The sequence below is a fragment of the Brachionichthys hirsutus genome, unplaced genomic scaffold, assembly GCF_040956055.1.
Source record: "Brachionichthys hirsutus isolate HB-005 unplaced genomic scaffold, CSIRO-AGI_Bhir_v1 contig_987, whole genome shotgun sequence".
NCBI lineage: Eukaryota > Metazoa > Chordata > Actinopteri > Lophiiformes > Brachionichthyidae > Brachionichthys > Brachionichthys hirsutus.
This window is the reverse complement of record NW_027180338.1, coordinates 55,489-78,053: the sequence shown is the minus strand read 5'-3', so window position 1 is coordinate 78,053 and position 22,565 is coordinate 55,489.

Here is a 22,565-nt window from a genome sequence, read left to right as displayed (position 1 = left end):
CTCCACGTGTCAAAGTCATGTCACCACTTCTCTTCATTGCCGCCTGCGTCCCGTTCCCCTCTCCTTTCCTCTCTGGGCGGTAGCCCCTTGCTGGGGGGGGGGAACAGTGATTTATCATGTATGGCTGTGTGATCTTGGGATGTTTTATTCAGTGGAGGACGGGAGGAAGTCACTGCTTGTTCTTCTGCTTTGCATTAAAATACATCACACACCAACACTTTCTTATAGGGTAATTTAAACTGACATTTCTTCTTACGTCTAAAAAATAATAATTTTAGATAAGAAAAGGCAGGCTGACAGGCAAGACCAAGCCAATTCCAGGGGCGGGTGCGCGAAAACGCAGAGAAACAACTTTTAGTTAGCGGATGTGTCCAGCCCAGTCAAGGTCACTCCAGTGGGGTGCGCTTCCCTTCCTATCCAGTCAAGGTCACTCCAGTTGGCTGCGCTTCCCTTCCTGCGTTGACTATACTGCCCATACAGCAGAAATGGAAATGCGTCCGTCTGTCTGGCCGTTTCTGTTTTCCATTGTATCTGGATTTCACATGGGTTTTTGAAGTGAGTTAAAATGCAAGTCTGTGCACTTCCACAGAGTGACGGGTGTGTTTGGTGTTGAATATTCATTAGCTGTGCGCCTGTGATAGTTACCCACGTACCGGCCAGTCAGTCTCAGGTGGATGCCGTTTTTTTCAGCTCGCCATGCGTGTACCTGTTCATGTGAGCTTATATTAATGTGGTTTGTTTGCTTTTGAGGGGGGGGGGGGGGGTTAGGGCTGCAGGAAGCTGGTTTATTTATTGCATCTGTCCCTTAGAGCCATCGTGCAGGCAGGACAGACTCCTGCTTGTCTCTCCTGTGTGTTTATGACCTCCGTTTGATGCTTTTGTGGCAGCGCTGCTGAACTCCCTGCTTTTATCCTGACATAAGTCCTGCTAGCGAGACAGGTGTGCTAAACATGACTTATCCCTCACGCCTCCCTGCGATCGGAAACTAATTGAATCTGTGAGTGTGTACGATCTTCTGTGATGCTTTGTATGTGAGCGTGTCCATGTATCTGAATTGCATACGTTTTCACACACACACACACACACATACATACAATCACGCACGCGGGATATACATCAACGGAACTAATTTCAACTCCATTTTATCCGAAGAGCAAAGACAAGCCGCACAATAGCTCAGCGTGGAACCATAAATGTGGCAGGTTAAATGGGGCTTGGTGAAAGCGCACTGAGCTCCCCAATAATATTCAGATAGTTTTCATTTTCCACAAGATCGGCTTTGGCTGATAGCCACTCTCTAGACTGAGCGACAGGGAGGCAGGGATATAGAACTTTCTTTTTTTCCTGCCGTGGTGAGGGAATATGTTTGTCTTTCGCTTTAATTTAATCCCTCACTGAGGCTGAGAATTACCAGATGATTTACAATGAAGAGCCACAATATATTTTCTTCTGCCTTCTTGCTTGGCGGACGGGAGCTGTTTTTCTGCGTGTGTTTGTCTATTTGCCATTTACTGACGTGTGTTACCTGGTCTTCTCACATGTTCACAGACCCTGAAGGACAAAACAACTCAGTTTTGAGACAGGCTGGAAGGAATCAGATCAGACAGGTTTAAGAAAAAGACAGGAATGTCACTGTTTTCTGAAATAATGGGGAGGAGGACACAATGACAGAATGTCAGGTGAATGACTTTCTTGAGGAGAGGACTTGGAGAAAAGGTAATTGGGCGTTAGGAAAGCAGAGGTATGTGATGCTCTGAATAGCTCTAAACTCCAGAGTTGACCTTCGATGGATGAAGACTATTTCTCTCAGTTTTCAGCCTATTATTCTTTGTCCTTGTATCTTTCCCTCCTCTACCGCAGTCTCTCACCGATGTGCGCCACACCAAAAGTGTGTGTATGCACGTATGTGCTTGCATCTGTTAGTGAGCGCACCTTTTCTCGCACCATTTGCAGGTCCCACCATGGCGATACATCTCGGTGCAGTGTAGCCGCAGGGCCAGAGAGCACGGGAACAGTCCCACTGTTAAAGCATTGTGCTGCCTACTAGATGTAGCTCAGGCAATCACAGCGCTCTCATTATTTCTCAATAGGGGGGAGGCATGCAACTCCTGATCTTGGATCATCTGTCCTGCCTGCAGCTATGAATGAGCAGAGACACCATCTACTGTCTGACGCTTTTAGTAGTTTAACCAAAGTGAATAAATCAGAGGCGATCACCCGCTGTCGAAAGATTCTTCTGTTGCAACTGGCGTGAGGGAAATGATCTATTGATTGCATGTATTGGCAATAATTTGGTTTATGATTGTGTGTTATTGTTGGGTTAAATGTTCTCCACTTCACCCTGTCCTTTGCATCGTCCTCCCCGACACCAGCCACTCTCATGTCCTCCCTCACTACGCCCATGTATCTTCTCCTGGGTCGACCTCTAGCCCTGTTCCCTGGTAGTTCCATCCTCAACATTCAAAGTCTACTCTTCCATTTCCCTCTTCTCAATCTACTGATACACCTTTCTTTCTCCTCTTCTTTGTCTCTGTCTTCGACCCACAGTCCACGATCCAATTTCCGTCTTGGATAACGCAGGCCTCGACCGATCCGGTATGATTTTCTTATTTAAGGTGATTTGCATGTTCAATTTTGCCAGTTTTACACCGGATGCCATTCCTGCTGCAACCCTCTGCATTTATCCGGGCTTGGGACCGGCTCAAGGGAGACACTGGCAGTGATATGCTAGCTCGTGCTACCCATGAAGCAGCCTTAATATGATGCATGTAATTTATTTGTAAATGTATATTACCCCAGGCTGTTCTACCTGCAATAGGCCTGCTGATCTGGAGTTAATGTGTCATGAGAAAAAAGAAATAAAATGTGTTGTGAGACTTTTTCCCCAAAATCTTTATCTGCAAAGCACTGCAGGATTTAGACAGCAACACGTATGGATTAAAAAACCTTAAGATTGTTGGATTTATCTGATGAGTTCAGAGACACAGAATCAGATAATGAGAAAGAGAGCCGGGAACCGGGAGGAATGGGAGTCGTCGCTCTCCTCCTCCCTCCTCCTTGCTCCTGCTGTCATGCCCGTGTGTTTGCGGGTGCGTTGGAAAGGCTTGTTTATGGGCAGATTAATGACTTTTACTGCCTTGTTTCTCCCTCTGAATGGTGCAGGGTGTATTAATGAACACCCACGACTCCTGCCTTCTTTCCCATTCATGCTGCTGCCATTTTAGCGCTCTAGTCACGCTCCAGGTCGGGCTGACCACAACTAATGCTCATGCCTACTATACACGAGGCTGATTTCACTGCAGTGCATGAGGCCCTCCTAAAGGTCCAAGCACAGGTGGGTGGTCCCACTCGAGGCCCGCGGGGCTTGAGGGCGAGCGGCAGCTAACTGGACCGTGACTTTAATCATTTCCTGCTGAGCCGAGGAGAGTAAGCCCGGCTTTTTGCTGAGCTGCAGTCATGACCACAAAGATTTCAGAGCAGGAGATAGAGTATGAGATTAGGAAGAGGTCAGAGGGGAGCATTTAGTGAAGAGGTTGAAAGAGTTCAGATGAGGCAAGTGCTTTTCACACAGCAGCTTTACTTGTATCACCTCCCTCACCCACCAGTTCTCTGCCCTGCCCTTTATCACTTCTAATTATACATTACTCATCGCTCCCTGTCTTTTCAAGCCCTTTTCCCGGCTTTGTCTTCATCCATATTCCTGTCTTCCTCTCTCCCTCTCTGTCATTAATCAGGTCCGCAGGCTTTCTTCCGACGTTCCACTTCATTAGGCCTGAAACAGCGGTAGAGCACTGCTAATGGACAGTCTCAGCTCTAACTCACAGCTCAGACCTGCGTCTAATTGTTTGTGTGAATGTGTGTTTTTTTGTGTGTGTCAACAAAGCTTTTGGACTGAGCCATGACAAGGCTGGAAAATTAGTGATCACCTCGGAATCTCGCCTTGGGCTTGCAGTCTGGGATTTATAAACAGAGAGCTGGATGTTAAGGGACTGCGTAACAGTGGAGAATATACAATTACACTAGTAAGTAATGTTATGTTATGGATCCAGTGTTTTGTTTTGTATCTAAATACAGAATAAAATTCAAGATAAATTTGATTTGATCTTATTTTAAATTGGTCTCTTTAATTTTCACTCAGAGGCTCATTTAAAGCCAAATGGTGCCTTTAAGTGTCATTTAAACTCTTCTTCTGAGAGGCCTTTATGAAAAGCTTGTTCACAAGCGAAATAAAGTTCCAAACCAGATGATGTCACCTTAACTGAAACATCCCCCACGGAGCTTGTATCCCTTCGTCGGCATATCTTTTAGCACTCTTTCCACAACTGCCTTTACAGTCTCATTAAGCAGCAATGCTGATGCCTGCGTTTGACCATAATGCCCAGTAAAATAAGGCTTTATAGATGCATATATTTACCTCCAGATCTTTGCAGAGATATCACCCTCTGCCAGCAGAGCAGTCGTTAGCACGGGGGGGGGGGGGGGCTCTCGCGCTCGGCTGCCGTGGAAGACGGACGTATTGAGTGATGCTGTAAAAGCGGCTGCTTTACTGTGTGTTTGTTCTGGCATGTTAACGGCTGACTTACTTTACTGCTCTGATTATGACCCACTGGGGGAGCCAAGAGTGCTAACTCCACAGAAGAATTGCTGCAGGCCAAAATCACAGAAGGATGTGACATTGCATATTACTTCTGGGTGTGCAGTGGAAATCCTGTTTTCTTTCTTTCCGGTTTTGTAATATCTGTCCGGGGGTAACGTCCGGGCCGGACTCCCTCAGTTATACCATTGTTTCTGGACAGACAATATGAGTCATCCATTACGTGCTGTGCTGCATGAATGCACACAGTGATTTAACTTCATTGTCTATTTGTTATTGCTGGATCAACATAACTAACTAACGTTACAAATAAAATTGTTATTCATGGTGCTTCAAGTTTATGACTCCAGACTGACGAGTATGATCGAAGGAATTAAATTTTCACATTGCATCATAATTTATTCACACAAACCAGAAGACTTCATGGAATTAGTGACACACAACCTAGAATTAAAAAAACAGCCCACAGTGGGCCAGTTTCTGCCCCGGCCCCGGACGTCACTGAGATCTGCACCTCTCCTCTTCCTGTCTGGTACTATCTGTCTGCACTGATGGAACTTTGCGCGAGGTATTTTAAGGGTCTGAACTGAATCTCTGTGGACAATGGCAAAACCAAGCACACTCACGGGCGGCAGAAGTTGCAGCGTCTATCCAGATAAGTGCACCGCTGTCTGGTTGCTTGCTCTCCCACACAGCACATGATGTGCTGACAAGTTCTGCATCTCTGTGGAGCGATAAGGATGTGAGCGTGAGAGCAGGGACCGGGGGGGGACAGATGGTATACTGGAGCTTAAACCAGTTAGGGTACTCTCAGCAGAGGGCCAGGTCATGACGGCCTTTTGGCTGAAGAGCTTTCAGAGTCAAGGTTATGCTGTTATGGTTTTACAGTCATCTGGTCTGGGGTGGAAGAATCAACCCCCAAGGAGGGAGAATTAGGTTTCATTATTTGTTTGCTTTTAGTTTAAAATGGCTGATTAATGTTTGTCCCAGGCTCTGAATAAAGGCTGTGTTGAAATTTAAATGAGTACATTGATTATTTGTTCTAAAGTAGAGTATTTTACAGCTTGTACACAGTGTGTGTTGTTTGTATGCACTTGTAAATTATCTGGAGTTACCTGGTCAATTTCAGATTAAAAGATTGATGCCCCATGTGTGTGTATATAACTATCTAAGAGGGCGTGTGTGTGTGTGTGTGTGTGTGTGCGTGCACGTCTAAGTCTGCGCTGCAGAATTAATTGTGCTCATCAAGAAAGCAAACACAGCTGGCCGGTGTTCCGTCATGCTGGAAGAAGTAACTTCTCAGAATCTGTTGCCACTTCGCCTCAGGAAGCTCGTCAAACATTGAATAGGAAAACCAACTTTGACTGAGAGACGATGGAGAGAACACAAAACAAATCAAATGTGACAATAAAGGAGTAAACACAAGACTAAGTTGTGGACGGAGAACGAGGAGGCGTCACTTTAAGGAGCAGCAATGAGAGGAAATAGATTATGACTGTTTTTACAGGCTCCTCAGGTGTGCGTGTGTGTGTGTGTGTGCGTGCATGTGCATGTGCATGTGTGTTAAGGAGGCATTTAGAGGGGCAGGAGAGTCGTTTATGTCCTGGTTAAGTGTTAGTGTGTGTGTCTGGATCAGTTGGAGGAACAAGGGGCAGATTTACACCCCATGTACCGGAGAGATGAATGCCATTTCCCAGGCAGGCCGTTCCTCTCTTTTTGTGTGTTTCCCCGGCTGGCGTTAGTCCAGTTTAATTTCTTCAGAGCCCACAGGTTTCATATCCCCTCTCACAGACAACGTTGACCCGTCTCTACAATTCCCTCACCGACTCTCAACCAAATCACTTTTCGCCGCTCTGCAAAGAGCTGTATCTTTATCCTTCCCCTGGCCTTTGTCCCTCGCAGCTGAGGCACCTTAAGCTTCCAGAGTGGTGATCACTCTGCCTCCCATGTTTCCCCCCCCCCCCCCCCCCCCAATAACACACATTATGTTTCTTCTGTCGCCCACAGGCTGAAAGAGCCTGACAAACTGATCGTAACAATACATACAAGTGGTTTTGTCTTTTTGACCTTAAAAGTCAAGTCGGGTTTCATTGTTCCTGATTCAGCCAGGTTTTAAAACCTAATAATAACAAGACAAAATAATAATTAAAAAAACACACACATATGTTATAAGTTTATTAGGGCGATGGTGTCGCAGGTGGTTGAGAGGGTCGTCCTATGATCGAGAGGTTGGCGGTTTGATTCCTGGCTCAGGCACATGTGTACACTGTCGTTGTGTCCTTAGGCAAGACACTTCACCCACATTGCCTGGGCGCATGCGCACGCGGCGACCAGCAGCAGACTACAGTTGTAGAAAGTGTAACTGCTGTAAACCAAATTGCCCTCCGAGGGACAAATCAATAAAAAGTATTTAGTATTATTATTTAAATATATATATATAAACAATGATCGTAAAAACAATAATGCTGTAAAAATAAAAATAAGGACTATAAAACCCTTGAGATCATATCAGACGTGCAAATAAAAGGCAGCAATTGTGTGAGATATGATCCATGATCAGCATATCAATAGCAACACAACCTATCGCCGGTTATGACCTCACAGCCGTGGATCTATAGCTGCAGCCCCAAAGCAGCAGATCAGATATTTTATGCAGAAGGTGTTCAGGACAGTCAACAGTCAGGCAGTCGGTTCTGGCCTTCCTCAATGGCTGTCTGTTGTAAATATCTGCAAATGGGCCTGTCACACCTTTTCTGAAGGTCATGTGTTCATTCATCAATAGAGAAGAACAAAACTACAAAAGAAACAGACATAGTTTATATTTCAGGTAAGATTCATATAAATGTATAATAATAATAATAATATAATATAATAATAACGTCTGCTCTGTGGAGCTGAGTGAGGGTAAAGCCTGCTGGCATCTCAGCCCTATAGCCCTCCACCTAACCTGCTTCTGCATTCAGCCCTGCCTTTTTTCACTATATTTGTAGCTATTCAACAGAAATGGTTTATGAGAGCGATGCAGACGAAGACGGGTTTGCATTTAGCGCTGCATCCTCTGTTGTGCTGGAGTGTACAGGGGTTTCAAGGTCTCTTCTACATCAGGATGTCTTTCTTCTTTCTTGCCTCCTTCTCTCCCTGCTCATCCTGACTCTACCATAAATCCACCAACATGAACACACACACATATCTACACACACACACACCAATCAATATAAGCCTGCTTGGCACTGCCAAAGCCCAAAATGACTATAGATTTTCTCTCAACTCTGCCACTAAATTATGCAAACGTGGTTTATGTTCCGGTACGTTTTTGCCATTCCTGCCCCAGATACTGAATGGGGTTTTCCATTCAGGCCATAATGGCAGGACGCAGGGGTTGATTAACCAGCCAGGATCAAATAGGTGCTTCTATTTATTTTCTAAAATGGAATAAAATTATTGCAAAATAAATACAGCTATGGATTTTGAATTCAATGTCTTAAGAAGATGTTTGTAAATGTCCTGCTGAAGTCAGGGTTTTGTATAAGCGATGCATAATGTACTTCGGATGTTGGTGTTTTGCAAGCATACAAAAACCAGAGTATAATGAATAATTCTAAAAAAGAAAAACAACAATGCCGCATAGAACGAAAAAAGATACGGATATTTATTACACAAAATGCTTCTCATGGAGTTTAGGGTGGTGCAAGGGTTAAAAGTAGTCAGTCAAATTCATTGTTTGCACTTGAACATTGATTCAAAGCTGACCCATTCTCTGTGGTTGTTGGATTTACATCCAATAGCTGTCTTGCACTATGCTGCTGTTGGTTGGGGCGACACACAGGTTGTTGTTGTTGTTTTTTTTATCAGACTATACTATTTTTTTTTAATCAAACTAATCCCTCTTTTAAATGCCAAGAGCTGCAGCACACTATGGAAAAACTTAATTTAAGATCCATAGCATGGTTTTGATTGGTTATTTATTTATTTATTTTTAAAAGATGATGTAATAATAATTTTATATGAATGTGACACACCTTTATATGTTTGATATGTTCACCTGTGGGAGAAATTTGACCAACATGTGAAGCCATTTCACTGGAAAACCAAGTTATCTCCTTTTTCACATTGCAGCAAAGTATTTACCACCAAAGTATTTATTGTATCGCAAGTCACAGGAAGTGATTCAGGCTCATCGTCCATTGCTGCTGATCAGTTGTAATATTATTGTGTTTTAATCATTGTTTTTGTAAATGATATACTTGATGTAATGTCGTCTTTTGCACCATTAGTGAATGTTTTCCTGCCATTCAATGGGGAGCTGAATAGAGAGAGCGCGTGCGTGTGTGTGTGTGTGTTACTCCCCAAAGGGAACCCATCCATACATCAACAGAGAGACAGCTTTTTGTCTAAAGCAGCATTGAGGTGGATTTACAGATCGCACATCGGCTCTTGAAGCGGAGGGATGTGTTACGAATAACTTTCACTGATTCTATTTTCACCATAGAGAAAACGAGAATCAAAGAATGACACCGAGATGAAAGCAGAGCCTATCAGAAGATCAGTTGTCGAAATCCTTGATTTTGTCTAATGAGCATCTTGCTCCTTATTTGAGGGAGCGTAATGAGAAAAGCATCGCCTGGCACAGTGAAGTTGGACCCGCGGCCAAATAAGAGCGACCTTTTTTAAACAACATAAATAAATACATAAACAAACAGAAGTGAGGCTTGTTTGTGATAAGTTGAATTCCAGTGCAACAGTGTTCCTGTCAGGCTCATTTGCACCTCATTCGGAGACTTCTTTGATAGTTTCAAAGATAGAAGAATGCATATCTCTGCGTAGTGAATATTAAACATCCAGGACCAAAACAGCAACCTAAAGCACTCTCTCAGTGTGGTGGTTCAGACGTGATGTGTTTCCTTACACGAGTCTCTTTACAGGCCAATCTGCCATCTACTAGATGCAATATATTCTTTCATGCATACTTCATTATGCCTTAATGGAACAATCAAACAAAAAGTGAAATATAAAGTGGGCATTTTGCAGGCACACATGCGTAGGTACGCACACGGGCACGATGGCGCTGCTCAGTGCCCTGATGTGACGCTCCTGGCTCATCAGGAAGAACTGCTCCACTTAAACTTTGTTGCTCCCTTGTAATTGAATTAGTCTGCTCAATTATGTAGATGCAGGCCTGTCCTCATTACACGACACCATTAAAGAGTGAGGACGGAGCTGAGGGGAGTAGAGCAGCAGGCGAGGGCCGTCGAGTCATTACAGTAAAAGTTTCATCGCCGTTATCTGTACCTCCAACACAAGTGTGCCAGGATTTATGAATTATGTCTTGCTGCATCTTTGTTTCCCGTTCCTGCCTGTCCCCTTTTGACTTTGGACTCTCTTTGTTCTCCTGCGACGTGCTGACCCAGCACTTACCTCGCCAACGTCACTGTAAAAATTCTAACTGAGCCAGAATGCTGCCAAACCACTTGCTGCACGGGCCGCTGAGCTCAGCACCACGATCACACATCTGCAAAACTTTCACTTTTATTTGCACACACACACACACACACACACACAAACTGCCCTTCCCCTGACACAGACTAATTTCTTTGTCTTTCTCTCTCAAACAGGAACAGCTGAAGAGCCTCCAGAGTGGCTTCCAGTTTGACAATGATGGCGCTTTCCAGCTGCAGAGGTGGGTTTACACACACACACACACACACACACATATACACACAGAATGAGCAACCTGTTCTTGTGTTTCCATAAAAAACAATTTCCCTGCAGATGGAACAAAGCCATCACTGTTTAATTACTGATAAGCCATACTCAGATTTGACTCTGTGTGTGTGTGTGTGTGTGTGTGTGACTATGTATGTGTCCTCTGAATGTCCCCTACAAATCGTTCCCTTCTTAGCCATCATCTAAACACAGACCTGGACAACAACATCACCAAGGTGCTGATGTGAGTATATATTCTAAAGCCTACTAAAATACAAATGTTTTAAATCAGTTCTTCCCAAAATTCAGGATGTGTCCGTGAGATACAAAAACGAATCTGACTTCAGACAGGCCACGATTAACAGGATGCAGTGTACTGGAGATCCTTCCATTAGAAGTGCTCTTGTGTCATGTTTCACAAGTGAGCACAGGGCTGTTGAAATAATTATATCCAGATAAAAACAACTGAGCCGAAGAAATGAGACAAACTTAGACAGAGACGAAGTCAGTGTTCTCCATCCAGGCACCACTAAGATCCGCTGGTCCACTGAAACAGGCGCGGGATGATGACAATAAGGATGCAGCAGGTCTGAGAGATAAGATGCTAGTCCGCTCAAGCAGTCGATAAAATCGCACTGTAATCCTGAGCTGGACATGCAGCCAATGTAAGGATTCTAAGACCAGTAAGACACGCCCCGCTGCAGGGGCCACAATCCCCAAGAAGGTTAGGAATCCAATGGGATTAGCTGAGACAAGTATTTATTAACAATGAAACAGACCCACCGTAACATTGTATAGACCTAAGTAAGTGCTCATTGCTTTTTACAGTATCCAACGGGCCTGGCGCGACTTCCTCCAGAGACAGGAAGCAGAGAAGAGGAGCCCCTCCCCACCTTCCCTCTCCTCTGACAAGATGAGCATGTCGATCAGCATGACGACACTGTCGGACGGCAGCACTCCAGTAAGCTACGCCTTCTGTCGGATTCTAGTCTGTCAGAATTTGCTCTGTGTGTGTGTCCACAGATGGTCGCGCAGAATTGGCTGCTGATGGACGCTGTCTCCAGGAGACAAGGCATCCACAGCTTTCGGCTTTATCCCTGTTTTCTGTGCAGTGATTGTATTACCATTCCTGTCCAGAAGGTGGCATCATCTCTCAGATATCGTTTTTAGTTTGCAGACTCACAATCTTCTCTGGGAGAGGAGAGTAAATCTACAAAGATTTGTGCTGACATTGTGCACATACACTTTCACACACTTTCGAAGCACACTGTGAATGAAAATCAGTGATCGGAGCCATTTTCATTCAGCACATTTCCCTTTGATTCGACCAGACCCGGATAAATCCCTGGGATTTTCCCCACTGCATTTATTCTTCATTATAATTCTACACCTTCATCCTGAATGAGCAGCGGGCGGGTGCACACTTCTCTGCTAATCCCTGAGCCTGCAGTCAATGAGCAGGGTTAAATCGCAGCGATGGTTTTGTGTCTGAGCACACTCAGGTATCACTTGTCCATTCACCCGCTGCGGAGAGAAGCTTTTACACAGAAGAAGACTGTTTGATTTGGATTCTTGGGGATGAAAGGCGGCCAGATGGGTTATGAATGAAGAGAGTTCATTGGAGTGGTGGAAGAATATTGGGCTCCCTTCAGAGCTAGTGGGTTTAAAGTTGCACAGAGATGGCTAAGAAGGCCAGGAAGGCTGTGGGTGAGGTTGAACTCACACATTGTAAATATTGACTTTCTTTGAGATCCCTCCGGACCGCGGGGAAATGCTCTGATAGGTGACCCCGGGCCTGCCGGCAAGAACGGATGATGATCACAGAGAGAAAGAGAGCATAATAGAAGAAGACAGAGGGGAAATAATAGATGTATGTTTGCCGTTCGAATGTGCTGATACGGCAGAATCTGTCCAGTGTGATTTTATCTTTTTATATTATACCAACTCTGTGTCGCATCACACACTTTCTCTCCTTCTGTTTTCTTTATTTAAGCCATGCATTTGCTGGATTTGACGCATCACTCTGTGCTCTTTCTGTTGAACCAGCGATTCATCCTCAATCAAACTCAATGGTGGAGTTTATATATTCATGGCTACGCACACACACAGACACACACATTTTTGTGTACGCATGGATGGCGACAAAGTGAGGTGGCAGCCACTTCTGAAGTGATTATATTTACAACCTTTGTGCTGCTAACATCTTTCTTTGACAAAACCCTGCTGCATATGCCACAGTGTGTGTGTGTGTGTGTGTGTGTGTGTGTGTGTGTGTGTATTAAGACAAGCTTGTGTTTTCAAGACACGTTTTTCTCACTGCAGTGTGTGAACAAAACTCAGGTGACAGGCAACCCTTTCTGCTGATGATCCTTCACACCAATCTTTGCTGTGGCAATCTTGCAAAAAATAAAAATATCAAATAGAGCAGCTCTGGATGTGTCTCTTTATGATCTGCTCCACAATAGCGCCACAGAGGGAGGCAGAAATGATAGGTTTCATTAAAAAGGAACCAAACAAAACTCCAGCGTTTATGTCCAGATATGAATCAGCTGTCTAGATTTTATGTTTTTATACCACTAAGTTGCATCAAACACACACACACACACACACGGCAGATATACAAAGGAAAGTGAGCGCACACAGGCACAAGAGCGTGGATGCGGAGACCTCTGCAGCTTTAATTTCACAATGTCTAGATGATAGATGTCTTTTTATAACCAGACATCAATCAATACTGTATGGGGACCAGCTCAGTGTCTTTCCAGAAGGATTGCCAATAAATTACTGGAAAAATGAGGACAAACACAAACATCCAGACTAGATTTGAGCCTAAACAAACTGTGTGTTTGGCGTTTTAATCCAGGCTTTCTGAATTAAGTCCCGTCCACGTTTAATTGGTTGTTTATGCTGCGGAGCTGTCCGCTGCCCTGGTGCTGAAATCCAACAGTGATGTAGTAGCCGGGTCCTACCACTAGAGGGCGGTCCAAGCTTGCAGTGGGTTTGCTTGTCTTACAGTGTGGAAGGACAGGGGAGCAGTAAAACGCGCATTTTGACAGTTTTTGGAAAGAAACACGCTCAAGATCTCAAAAGTAACATAACTGCAATGACGTGCCGTCAAATGGATGCGTTTGATTTGTGATTAAACAACGGCAAATGCTTGTTTTAGTTGGTTTTTGAGTTGCGGTCATTATAATGTATGTGTGCCTAACAATCCACTCTTTATTCAGGGCACTGAGTTTCTCGAGATAAACGTGAGGTCACTTGTGTGAATCTGTGCTTGCTGGTTGCTGATGAGCACAAAGGGGCAGGCTAGTCCATCTGGTGCAGTGAGACCGGCCTTGAGCAGAGCAGCAGCACCTTCTCCATCTGCCAGCTGTTATGCTGCTCCATCTCTGCCCCCCCAATGAACACTCTCCTAATGAGTCTCCCCTCCCGCACTGATGTCACGTCATTGCATATTTAATGTCTTTATGTCTCGCTTGCTTTCTCGAAGCAGCAACAGTTATGGAAGCCTGGCAAGTGGGATAAAACAGGTTCAGCAAAGTTTGGGAAGTTATTTTAAGTTTCTGCACCTCCTGTAAAGTACATAAACATTCTGCGGTGTAGTCAGATGTTCAGGTATTCAGTTAACTTCTCTGGAATAGCCTGCTGACATCTCTGCAACTGATTTAAATTCTTCATTCCACAAAGAAGTCGAGCATCAGCAAACGTCTGAGCCAGCAGCTGGCACCGATCGCACCCTCCTGTCAAGGCTTTTAGCCTCTCATTTTCACTTTGATTTTTTTATTCCAATGCAGGGCACGAAAGGTCGCCTGTCGCCAAAATGAGATCATTTTAATCCTTGCAGCATATTTATTGTCGGCCTCACGAGTCAATCATTCATTACTATGAATGTGAAAAAGCAGAGAAGGTCACATGTAGCGTTACTGATGTATTTAGATTGTTACACTAAGGCATCAGTGCTGTTAACGTTTAAATGTCCCCCCCAGCAGCTTTGCCATGCTGCCACCTTAGTGTATTAACTGTAGATCAAGCTCACGGCACACGTTTCCCTTCTGAATAAGCAAGGACAGCTTTTAATTGGTCGATCACGGGAACAAGAAAACTTTCTGTTGCTTTATAATATTCATTTAATATCACTGATCCTAGTTCAGTCATGATGTATGGAAAGTAAATGAGGGGAAACAGAAAGCTCCCAGTGAGGTCAGGTCATAATTATTATCACAGCAAAATGTTTTCTAGACCAAAGTCACATTTTCAGACATTTCATATTGTTCGTAAGATAAATAATAGTTGCAGAAATAATTTATTAGACAACAAATAATAACATTCCTGCAGGCCTTGTGGAGGACAGATTGTATTTAAACACAGACACGGGGACACACTGTGCCATCCACCATCATTATTCTTGATCATTAACATGTCCATTATGGAGTCAGGGGTCTCCTACACGCTGTCACCCATCCAAGCAGTGCCATTTTCCCAAAGCTTCTCCCACCCTGCACTAGAATATCCTTGTGATGATTTATGGTAATTATGCAAATTCACCATAAGGCTTTGGAAATGAATGCCAACCCTTACGAGTGTCTCCTTCACCAAAGGATGGGTATAGCCAGAACCGGCCTGCTGTGCCCCCTGCCGCTGCGCTGGCCTTGGTTTCATCGGCTGTGTTGGTGACTGTCGCTCCCGGGCCCTGGGCTGGTTCTTCTGGGGGTGGCTCTGGTGGGGTCCCGGGGGTCGTTCTCTGGGTCCTGTGGCGGCTTGTGGTGATCTGGGGGGCTGGTGCTGCCGTTGTTGGGCGCGGGATGACTGCCCCTTTCTTAGCTCGGGGCTTCACTCATGCCAGGTCCACCACTCCAGCACCTATCGAAACTCGATTTGAGAGTTAACTCCTCCCACCGGTCTCTGAATCAGTGGCGGTTGCTGGGTTAGTGTCTGTGGCTCACACTATGCTCTCCCTCTTCTTCCTCAGATCTCCTGAGACCTTTATGAAAAAAAAAAGGTATGGTCAGAACCAGTGATTCCACAATCCTGTTACCTTCATGCCAGAGACGACACACACACACACAAAAGAAAGGCCCAGGTCAGGCGATTAAGGATTTCCTTGTACCAGTTTGGGTTTACCGCTTGCAGCCGGTTCATGTGTTTAACTGTTCCTCTTCTTTCATTAAGTGCACATTGATTGAAGGGGCAGCCTACGCATGGGTTTATACTCTCTTTTTATTCCTCAAGGCTATCATTATATCGACAGCACTCCTCACCCAGATATGATATGCTGTACGGTGGTTCGTGCGTGGGTGTGATGGGTCTCCACGGGGCCTGAGGTGGGTTGGGCTGAGCGACAGCCTTGGCAGGACGTATTGATTGACAGAATCATTAGTGACCTCTCACCACTCAATCATCATCTTAGGTGGAGAGAGTCTGGCTCTATATCTGGAAAGTACAGAATATAACCCTAACCCTCCAGACATGCGAAGGGCATTCATATGACCTTTCTAATTAGGAATCTGAGAGATGGAGTGTTCTCTGCAGTAATGTCTGATGGAGAGCAGCAATGCCTGACTCCGCTCATCACCTGCCAGCGGCATGTCAGATGACACTTTCACATTTGGGATAAGTCACTTCACACGCATTTACATCCTTGTGATATTCTAGATGGGAAGTGTGTGAGACTGTGAGTGTAATGCGGAGGATGGGGTGAAAATATTTACCCATGGAGTTTGAATTAGATAAATCCTGATCTTCCGTAGATGAAAGAATGAAGTACAGTAAAACTGGATCAGCTCATATTTTGTACTGTCATCGTGAATCCTATCTATGCAGTGAGTTTGCTGAACACATGAACTAAGTTAGCAGCGCTTTCTTCAGGGTGACGTCATGTGCTTTTGTATTATGCGGTGCAAACCACAAGGAGTCGCTATTCTGCCTTGTAGAGACAGATCAGCAAAATAAAGAAAATAAACTAGAAAAGTGTTCAGAGAGCGCAAACCTCTGCAAAGCAGCTCATTCCCCTCCTAATTGGATTTACACCATCCACATGGTGATCTGGATCATCATCAAAAGGTTCTAAATTGTGCTTAGTATCTTTATACACCAACCATAAAAAGTAAAAGTGAATCGGAGTTGATGTGTATTTTTAACTTATTTTTTTATTCCTAAATGGAGTTTTCAATATTTAAACTTCTAAATCTCTTCATGGTCTCCTTCTGGATCAGATTTAGAAGACATTTTGAATAATAGTGTAATCGAACCCCTTTATGACTGTGCTTTTTAGTGAGTGAATTTAATGCATATTTTAACAAGATGTATGTGTTGTTTAAAAAAAAAAAAAAACTCAAGTACCGGTAAATGGGAAATTCAGGATTTCTTTTTTTTATCCAGATGAGTATCCGGATCGCTCTCAAAATTTTATGGGCCCGAAGTTAGACCAAGACTCATCTTCAGATTTCTTTTCATTAAGATCCATCTAGCAGTTTTTTCCATAATCGTGCTAAGAAACAGACAGACAGACAGACAAACGGCATCAAAAATATAATCTCCATGGCAGAGGTAATAAATAAACAGAGATTGTGGTCACGAGTGTAAAATGAACACGGTCATCTCTGGAAGGTTTTCCTCTTCTCTATACTGGATTCCAGTCCAGGACCAGACTGTATTTAAAAGAATGGACACAGATTCAGACAAGACGGGGATCTTGGTGCTGTTATGATGATGATGATGATGATGATGATGATGATGATGATGCCATTCTACACCCTCTTGTCTAGAAGATAATGAATGGAATAATTTTCAACAATTTTGTAATTAAATGAGGTGAACTGCTGCTCTGTTGGCTTCTCTTTCTCTCTCTCCTCCTTGAGTCTTTTAATTTCATGACACAATTAATTATTAAAGTGTTTCAGGATTACGTCAGACCTCTGAACAAGCCGGTGGTTTTTCCAACCCCCGTACTATTTATACGTTTCCTACTTCTCGTATTTTTTTTTTTATTCAATTTCACATTTTCTATGGAATGTACACTTAAAAACAGTGGAGAGCGAACATGATAAAAGCACCATTATGGCATAATTATAGCACATTTATAGTATGTAAAACGGTGCTGCTCCTCGCGATTATCTTCCATGAATGTGCTTTATCATTGTAGCTCTTGGTTTGCAAAGATGTGCAGAGCATCATTTCTGATGCATCATTTGGTCTCAGCAGGTCTCTGGAGCGCAAATGCATAGATCAATTGCTATTTAAAGTTGTACAGTTCTAGTTTTAACATTATTAAGTATATGTAATTAATAGTTAAAGGCATTCTTCTGGAGCCATTTTGTTCAGTGTGTTTTTGGCTTTTTTTATGCTAAATGCAAAAAGGACTGCATTTGCTGTATTTATTGTTTTTCCACCTCATGTGAAAATATTTTCAATCGTGGATGGAGAGGAAAGTCCGACCCCTTCTTGTGTAAATGCTTTACACTGACAGACCAAAGCTTTGTGTGCTGCACTTACTGTCGCTCTCTTTTTCTCATATCAAGCGTACCATTCTCTTCTTCTTCACTCCCCAAATAGCCACCATGTTATCTCACTGATTCCCACTTGCCTAGCAACACGGTGTCTGATTCGAGACCTTGATGATATGAAGAGTAGGAGATTGACAGAAGTACAAGTGATCTTGCCCGAGGAATCCATTGATGAGGCTCTGCAGAGGTAATCAAGGTGCTGCAAAGTGACCATTTTTGTTCTGAAGACCATTCGTGTAAGATTTCAGTACGAACTTCAAATCGATCATCACAGTATGAAACAGTTGTTTTAATCCTTTAGAACAAATTGTTTTAATTTGCAAAGCTGTGTTCCACCTGTTTTTTTCCTTATTAGCAGAACGCAGAAAGGTGATATTATATTGTGAGTATATTTGATTTCAAATGTTTCGAGAACGAGGATATTTTTGGGTAAAACAATGTGAACTGTCTTTGCATTGCGGCTCTAATCCTTATTTATTAGTTGTAATAAGTTATCCAGCTGCTTGGTGCCGTCATTAAAGTGATACGGTTAGGTCTCTTCCTTTCCTATTATTTTTGGAGTCTGGTTGTGACAGTCGGTTGCTATGGTGATGTGACGTCAATTCCCGTTCCATTCTGGTGGCGCGCTGATTTAAATGCGCTGCAGCTGTGAAACTCTGAGAGAGAGACACACACACACAGATGAACATGGACCGCTGCCTCCATCACACAGCTGTCACAGAACTCCACCGAGTTCTCTCTCCACATAGTAACTTCTCATTTTGACCGATTGGGCTGGCAGCTCACGGGAGCCAGGCGTGGTGCTTTCCGGGTCCGTCTCGACGAGGAGACATCCGACTAAGACGCAACATACACTCTTATGTCACTGCTGGCTCCAGGTTTTGCTTTATTTTCCTTTCTTTACGTTGTGTTGCAGGGGGGTTAAGTTCTAGGTTAGGGATTAGCACTTCGGCATTATGACAATAGTGTAGGACATTTTAAAATCTCAGAGACGAGCATAAAAATGGCTCTTTTTTTCAGTGCCGGTGGTGAAAATGATTGTTCTCGTGCTCTCAGCCTCACACAAATGTGATTAGGAAGTGTGTGTAGGTGTGTGTGTGTGTGTCTGTGTGTGTGTGTGTGTGTAACACCGGGCGCAAAGAAAAAAAAGCACCTGCACCACTATGCATATCCAACATTGTTTAGAAGATCCCCTCCTCCTTCCTCCTCCTTTCCACTGGGTCTCAGCAGTCGTGCATCAAAATTCCACCACACATCACAATCGCTCACGATCACCCAAAACAACTATTATCCGTGTGTGTGTGTGTGTGTGTGTGTGTGGATGCTAAGGCCTATGATGATATCAGGCTTTCGGGCACCGCCAGCAGTAGAATACCGCTCACATGTTGTCGTCCTTCATGTATCTGACATTGCTGAGCGTGATAGAACGCGGTTCATGTTGCATGTCAAGGTCACATGTATGTGCTCACGAACAGACACATTTGTCTGTGTACAAAGGCGGGGATGACAGGAAATGGAGCGTTAACCTCCCCCCGCCTCAGAAACAGATTGGTGTAGTGAGTTGAGGCGACCCACATTAACGCATCACCGCTCTCTTAGAAAGTTTCTGTTTTTGTTTATTGCAACATCACTCCTGCTTCTTGTCAGCCTCTCTGTTCCTGTGATTTTTGTTCTGATGTCGTATCTCGGAAGTTTCCTGTCTTGTTGTTCGACTTGAACAATCCCAGTACTCGCTCAGCTGTGGGAGATCCCACTCATATTCCCAGTGTCCCAACCAACCTGGAATGCATTCAGCATTGTGTGTCTGCGTTTGCAAGTGTTGGCACATGTCTGCTCTCTCAGATGTGACCCTGTAAGCTGTGATTTTATTAAAATTGTGAAGAAGCCGTCTGAGACGGAGGGGAAAAAAATGAGTTTCGTTTCTCGGTTTATTGGTTTGGCATTTGGAGACCGGAGTAATCCTGGGAAGAATGGAAGGAAGTGTATCGAGCAGAAGGGAGATAAAAAAGATGGGCGAAAGAGCCTATTCTCTTTCGCACTGAGTGGCCCGGTCCCCACGGAGGAATATACTGATTCGTGATTAATGAAAAGATGGAGAGGAGCCCCCGCCGTTCCGCTCTCTCTCTCTCTCTCCCTCAACCAGAAAATCCATCTCGGTAATGATGTCTGTGTGTAGAGAATGATTATGGAGCAGATAAAGAGAGAAATCAGCCCCCAAAAAAGGAGCAGGAAAACATTCTACAGTATTATCATCACACCAACTCTCACCAAGGGGGGGGGGGCGATAACATCGTCAAGTAAACGCCTGACCTCGTGCAAAAACAGAGTTGTGTAACTTTTCAGGCTTTCATTATATGAGGGGGAAAAAATAGCCAACTGGTGATGATGATGGAGGAAGGGTGTCATTTAGAGAAGACTTTTAAAGGAGCTGAGCAGATTAGGAGGGCGAGGCGATCTTCGGAGCTTCTTCATGCTTCATTAAGCCAGCAAATCAGCTGATCTGCCCTTGTCATGACTGTCACACAGAACACATCCCTGTTATTACGCGTATCTGATCCTCTTACACATCCAGCGTCAAGCATGCACAGTATGGGTGAGGTGAAAAAACGAGATGGAAGAGCTGTGAGATGTGAAGCAGGGGTGAGAGAAAGTATCACCGTGAGAGATAACGGGAAGACCAGAAGCTACGGTGCAACGCTGCCTGTTACAAGGAAGACTTCACAGGCAGCGCAGCACAGCCCATCATTCAAAGAGCGTCACCGAGGGAGAGCGCTAACCGCAGTCGGCACGTCAAACGCGGGGGGAGCATGAAAATGGAGATGTATAGGTAAAGATAGTGATTAGGGAGAGAGGGGTTTCTGCTCAGATGCAGGATGCATCAGGATGCTATCGAGGCGAGAGTTTACTCGTGGACGTCTCAGAGTTTAAAGGTGGCAGGAAGTAGTTTGTTTGCTTATCCAGTAATGTTGTGCATCAAACAGGGATGGCTGTGCTCCCTTGTTGCATTACTGAATGAAAGCAGACGTACTGTCCCAGACTACGACGTCGGCAAGTTCACCTCCGCTAAAACGGCGCATGCAGAATTCACAGAGCGATCAGAAAGACAGCGTTGATATGAGACTCGTCTCCTCCCAGGTAACGACTCCACAGTCTCGAAATCAGTCGTTGAGCGAGTTCACGAACTCCGGGAAAGGGAGAGAGAATAAAGCAGTGCACAATGGAGAGGACAGGGTTCGAGGGAAATCTTTCCAGGAACCCTTTCAGTCATGTGCAACGCTGCAGCGCCTCCTCCTCCTGTGGGGAGGACGGGAATGGAGGGGTGTCGCTGAGAAAGACGCATCACCATTAAGCCAAAGATGTTTTGTTACTGCTTCGTAGTGAACACATCTCGCCTGGGACTCGCCGAGGTAAAAAGTTCAGCAGGTACAAGCGAGCCGAATTTAACTAGTTCAGAGACAGAGAAAGTTTCTCTTTTCCAATAGTTTTTTTTTTTAATTTCCTGGAAATGAGCTACTTCTCCTCTCTATGTTCTCTCTGCCCTACATACGTGTTACTCATTTATGATCCTGCTCTGTGAACACCAGCTGTTTTGATCTTTAATGTCAATAAATATTTCATCGGTTCATTTCCATTTTGCAGCACGCCGCTGACTACCTGCCGTAAAGACAGGAATATGGAAATGACCAGGGCAGATCGAGCACAGAAAATATATTCAAATCACACAAGAGCAGTCACAATATATCTCTTATCCACACTACTACACCACCACACCTTCTTTGCATATGCTTTGGTATCTTTTGCAAATTGAATACGGTGCTCTCTGTATGCATAATGTGGAGCAGAAATTCTCATTCAACGCGGCTGTGTCCGGGTTTGTCGTTCTGTGACTGCTCAACAGTTTACAGTTCCCTGCAAACTGTTGAGCAGACTTTTGACAAGCGGGAGACGAGCTGATAAATCACTGCAGTCAAGGCACGAAGGCGTGCGGCAGGGTGTCAGAATACAAACGGTTGATGAAATCGCATTAATGTTGCCCTAATGTCATGTTAATGCAGTTATCTAATTATTCCCTCTATTGCACAGCATCTTATTGCGTATTATGATATAACCTTTTAATGATCTGAGTTGATTTCTCCGAGTGTTGTGTGGCTGGTGTTAGCCTGTGTGAGGGCTAGTTGTGCCTGCTAATCACTCCAGTGCACTGGACCGATAAGGATGCCCTTAGTCCAGCCAGTAGTCGAAATACTTCAGTTGTTGTATGCTGTCGTATTCCATCGGGAAACACTTTTTACTGTTTAACACTAGGAAGCGGCAGCATACGTGATTTTTGCAACAATAACAGGCGTCTCTGAGAGTCTGAAACCTTCCCTGCAAGGGATTTTCCTATAAACAACGGTCATATTGGTGAAGCGGTGATGATTATCGTGTAGGAGAGAACCCACAGAACAGTTTGCCCACCGTGGAAAGTGGAATTCAGGGCCAGGGAAAACATTTTTACGGCTGAACAATGTGTAATAAAAGATGTTTGCCTTCAACTGAGCACCAACATCTTTGGTTTAATGGTTTTTATTACCAGTTGAGATTGTTCCACTTTTCAGTGTGCTACAGCATATGGGATGGTTTTGCATGCCCATCTCCAACACACTAGCTAAGGCCACATTCTCAATCTGAGCTTTATCTTCTACTGAGTAGTCGGTTGAACGAAGCCCTGCTCCTTTGCAGAGGTTGATGTGCACTCAGTGCCCCGCTGCAGGACTCAGCTA